Below are 4771 nucleotides of genomic sequence, written 5' to 3'. Positions count from 1 at the left end.
CTCCAACCTTGCTAAAACTATCCCCAAGGGGATTGAAATTAACGTCATCATGAAAGACTTGAAAACACAGAGGTGATGATTCTCTGGACTCAGCCCTGCCGACACCTCGATATCAGACTTCTGCCCTCCAGAACCGAGAGAGAATAAACACTGTTCCTGAGTCTGTGGTGATCGGCTACAGCAGCGACAGGAAACTAACACATTCCCTTGTCCCGTGAGTTTATTTTGCCTGTGTGTCCACAGGTTAGGTGTGAAGACCAATGGGAGGTTGTGAAAAGTTTAATCAGATTGTGATAAGACATCTACAGCTTTCCTGGACGCTGTGCGTTTGTGGCGCAAACACCACGTCCTCTGCGCCCAGTGCGCAGCTGGTCGCCCGCCTGGCGTTTCGCTTCCCCCTCAATTCTGACTAATCTGAAAAAATCAGAAGCCTTCTGCTTTCCCTTGGCAGGCCTATCAGTATACCCTGCCTCCGCCACAGCCTGGCTCCCGGGGAACTTGGTCACTTGACAGCCGGCAGCTGATACACTGCTCTGCGCCCCTGCGTTGACTGTATCATGCTTATCAGACCCAGTTATTGGGAAGCGGTAAGGGAGCCAGATGCCACGGGGAGACGTGCGCAGAGGGTGGGAGGTGAGCCTCACGCAAGTTCAGGTGGTGAGACTTCCAGGGTCCCGTGATCTGGACCGTGGCGGTCAGCCCTCGCCCCAGAGAGAAAAATGAGTTGCCGTAACTTGTGCTGCCCACTCGAAAAATGGGGCGCCGTGCTTGGTGAGTCATTTTGGAACTTTTTTTTTCGGCCGTGCCCAGTGGCATGCAGGACCTCAGTTTCCCAAGCTGTGCCCCCGCCGTGGAACTGTGGAGCCCTCCCAGACTGCCGGGTAACTCCCGTGGTGGGCCATCTTGGATTTTGGAGGCAACACGCACTACCTGACCACGGTTCCCAACACATTTACTGAGTGGCGTGAGGGCTTCCAGGCTTGAGTGGGGCCGGATCGAGAGGAGTGAGAGCTGTTGCTTGGGGCCAGGCGGGGGCCAGGCCACCCTGCCATTTGGGACCCACGACCCATTGGGGCTGGTGCTGCTGAGATGCCGGAGAAGAGAGGGTTCTGGGGGGAGCCTCTGGCAGCCCTAACAGGGGAACTGCTGGACCCCGAGGTGGCGGGTATGACATCGTGGCCTTGGTAGCGACAGGCAGCTCCTGGCTGAGCTGCTGGCCCCGGGAGATGAGACCACGGGTTAGGAGGTGACCCTGAGCCACCCTGGTGCCCTACTGATCCTCCGTCCATACAAACAGAGAGTTAAACCCACCCATGTACCCCTGTCTCTGACTGAGGACAGCAGACATGAGGCCGGGCCCCGCTGGGTCCAGGGGCCTTGAATGTCTGCCGGACGCGGAGGCCGCTGCTGCAGCTGCTCCATCCAGATGTGGGTAAGCCTCACGTGGTGACCTTGGATGGGTGAACAGAGGAGAATGGGACGAGCTGGCACGGGGTGTCAGTGGGCAGCTGGCCCCATGGTGCACAGCCCTGCTTGGGGAGGCCCCGGAGGACCACGGCCAAGCCACCCTCGGAGTGGTCACAAGGACCGCCTGGAGTGTGACCGCCTGGTTCACGAGGTGTGGCCCCCAGGGGGAGCGGGGGTGGCCCACAGGGCGGCGGCTGGGGCATGGAGAGCTGGGCAGCGGTCTTCTAAGGAGGCTCTTGAAACGGGCAGAGCGTGACGACACCTGTGTCCCGCGGAGATGTTCCCAGAAGCCTCTGCTGCCCAGGGGATGCTTTGCAATCAGGTGGACAGGAAGGCCCCGTGCGCAGAGTCCAACACTCCTCACCAGGACCCCGCGGCCCTCGCCCAGGGTGCTCCCAGCAGCAGGCACGGTGGCCACAGGCTCCGCACTGGGCCGGACCCCTAGACCCCTCCAGCCGCTGCACTGCTGGGCGCCCCTCACCCTGCCCTGCCCCCCTCCCCTGCCCGCACCTCTGTGAACAGGCCCCTCATGCCGCCTCTGTGTCTGAATCCACAGGGTAAGCTGTTTTCTGCAGCACCCCCTCTCCCCGGCTCTCCCGTGGACCAAGCCTGTCTCTCATCCGTGGGTGCCTGCTGCTCTAAGAGGCCTCTAGCCCTTGGAAATACCAGGAGGGTGGGCACTGTATCCCACGTGCGGCCACCTTCAGGGAGGATAAACCCAACCCCTGTGGATGGAGCTCTAGAATGACGAGGCGGGGAGGAGGGGTGGTCCAGGAGGGGGCACTCCCTCGGCCTGAGCATTGGCGGCTCTCCCCACCCATCCTCTCTGGGCTGGGGCAGGACAGGCCGGATGGTGGGGTATTGCGGGAGGCTGGCGGCCCTGGCTGGCAAAGCCCTCAACAGAATTTGCTTTGGAAGCACAAGAAAGGGCATCTGGGCCCCTGCTGAAGCTCTCTCTCTTGGGGGGGGTGGGCGCCTCGCCACTGAGCAGACCCCCCAACTCGTGTCTGGTACGTGTCCATCTGCCTGCTCTCCCCTCACCCTGACACTCACGGTTGTTTGAGGGATGGGCTGTTGTACGCATGTTCTGAGGCTGCTGCAGCAAAGATCTGCAGACCGGGGGTCCTAAAACCACAGGAGCTTATTCTCTCAGGCTCCGGAGGCCAGAAGTCCAGCATCCAGGTGTGGACACACCGTGCTCCCTCTGGAGGTCTGGGGGACTGGCCTCCAGCTTCCAGATGTCATCAGTCTGGCCTTCCAGGGCTCGAAGCCGCAGCCCCTCGAAGTCTGTTCCTGCAGTCACGCAGCCTTCTCCCCTGGGGGTCTGTCTCCACGCTTCCCTCTTATGAGAACACCAGCGTCCTGGACCGAGGCCCAACCCAAGGACCTCTTGGTGACTTGATGACACGGTCCCAATCGCAGGTATGGGATGAGGACACAGCATCTGGGGAGACACATCCGGCCCCTAACAGCTGTGGATGAAGGGATCCACTCTAGCTTGTTTACGCACGTGTGGATTTATAAGGAGCTGTGAGAGGGCTCGCAGATCTGGCTCAGCTTCCAGGAACAGTGCCCAGAATCCCTGCCAGGACTGGTCTGGCTACGGGCTCTGCTACCCCCACCACGCCCGAGCCGTTGTGGCAGCAGGAGGTGGACACCACCCCCGGCCCCAGAAACAAGTTGCCTCTGCCAGGACCAGTCCAGCAAAACCGCTGCCACAGCGGCCCACTGGGGTCCTGGTGCCGCTGCCCCCTCCTGGGTCAAGTTGGACATCGGCCCCTAGTGGGGAGGGGAGGCTGGGCAACGCAATCCTTCTGGATTCCAAGCTGGAGGGACAGGATTCACAATGTGGGAACCACCCAGCTGCAGAGATGCTATCCAAAAGACGCTGGGAGGCCGCGACGCCTGGCGCCCGCCGCAGTCGCGCCTCCGGCCTCCTCTCCCTTTCTGTCTTCTGCTACAGACGCTGGAAAGACTTCGTGCCCACTCCCCCAGCTCTGCTGTAGTAGGTCACGGGGGACGTGGTTCTGACAACTGAGATGTCACTGAAGACTACTGGGGAGCTTCTGGGGAGTTCATTTCTGTGATAAAAGAGGTAGACATCCCTTTCACTATCCTTTCCCCTCTTTTTCTAGCCTGGAACATGGATGTGATGTCTGGAGCTGTGGCAACCCTCTGTGAGCACGACGGAAGCCAAACATGATTGCAGAGATGCTGGTCTGACATGACTGGGCTGCTGAGCAGACGTGCCTGCCTCCAGGACTCTTGTTATGGGAGAAAAATAAACCCCTGTTGGTCCAAACCACTGCACTTTTCATAATTACTGCTACTTGAAACCAAGTGAAAGAGAAGTGAAGTCGCTCAGTCATGTCCGACTCATTGTGACCCCATGGACTGTAGCCTACCAGCCTTCTCCGTCCATGGGATTTTCCAGGCAAGAGTACTGGAGTGGGCTGCCATTTCCTTGTCCAGGGGATCTTCCCCACCCAGGGATCGAACCCAGGTCTCCTGCATTGTAGGCAGACGCTTTACCGTCTGAGCCACCAGGGAACTTGAAACCGAGAGTGCTTCTAACGGATACACCAGCCATGCATTCATCCAACTGTCCATTCATGTATCTGAAAATCAGTAAGGCAAAGCTCACTCAAATGGAGCTAAGAGGCCAGAAGGAGGCGCTCTTACACACCTACCGCTCAGTACAGGTACCACAGCAACACGATTCAGACAGGAAGACGGTCCCTACATCCCCAGCAGGAAGTGACATTGTTTTATTATCAGGAGGAGGAAGAAAGATTTTTTCCTTGCCTGGCAACAGCTCACTCAATAAGAGACAGTCACAATTTGGCCAATGAAAACCCACTATAGTCTGATCTCCTAGTTTCATCAACAGACTTTGTGTTTATAACAGCCCCTCCCAACTTCCTTTCTCCTCTATAAAAGAGTTTCCTCTCTTTGGCTTTGCCACAATTTCATATGGTTTGCCATAGTTGCAAGTCTAGAATTTCAATCCTTTACGGCTCCAGAATAAACTTGCTTTGCTGGTAAAAATAACTATTTCATTATTTTTGGTTAACAGGTCCAACTGTCCATCCATCTCCCTAGTGTCAACTACAAACGGGCACTTGCCAAGAGCATTTGCCAGTGACTTAACAACAAGGGCATTTGCCATCTGGAAGTGGCAGCCCACTCCAGTACTCTCGCCTGGAAAATCCCATGGACGGAGGAGCCTGGTAGGCTACAGTCCATGGAGTCGCAGAGTCAGACACGACTGAACGACTTCAGTTTCTGTGGAGATTGAACCCTG

The 4771-nt window shown here is 57.6% G+C and overlaps 1 non-coding gene across 1 annotated transcript; it reads right to left on the bottom strand.

The window, feature by feature from the left end:
* Positions 1-3945: 3945 nt before the first annotated feature.
* TRNAC-ACA (transfer RNA cysteine (anticodon ACA)) lies at positions 3946-4017 on the bottom strand. The gene has a single exon. It is a non-coding gene; the product is annotated as a tRNA-Cys (tRNA).
* Between the last annotated feature and the right edge of the window lie 754 nt (positions 4018-4771).

Source organism: Bos javanicus, chromosome 21 (genome assembly GCF_032452875.1).
Source record: "Bos javanicus breed banteng chromosome 21, ARS-OSU_banteng_1.0, whole genome shotgun sequence".
Taxonomy (NCBI): domain Eukaryota; kingdom Metazoa; phylum Chordata; class Mammalia; order Artiodactyla; family Bovidae; genus Bos; species Bos javanicus.
This window is presented reverse-complemented; position numbering and strand designations above follow the sequence as displayed.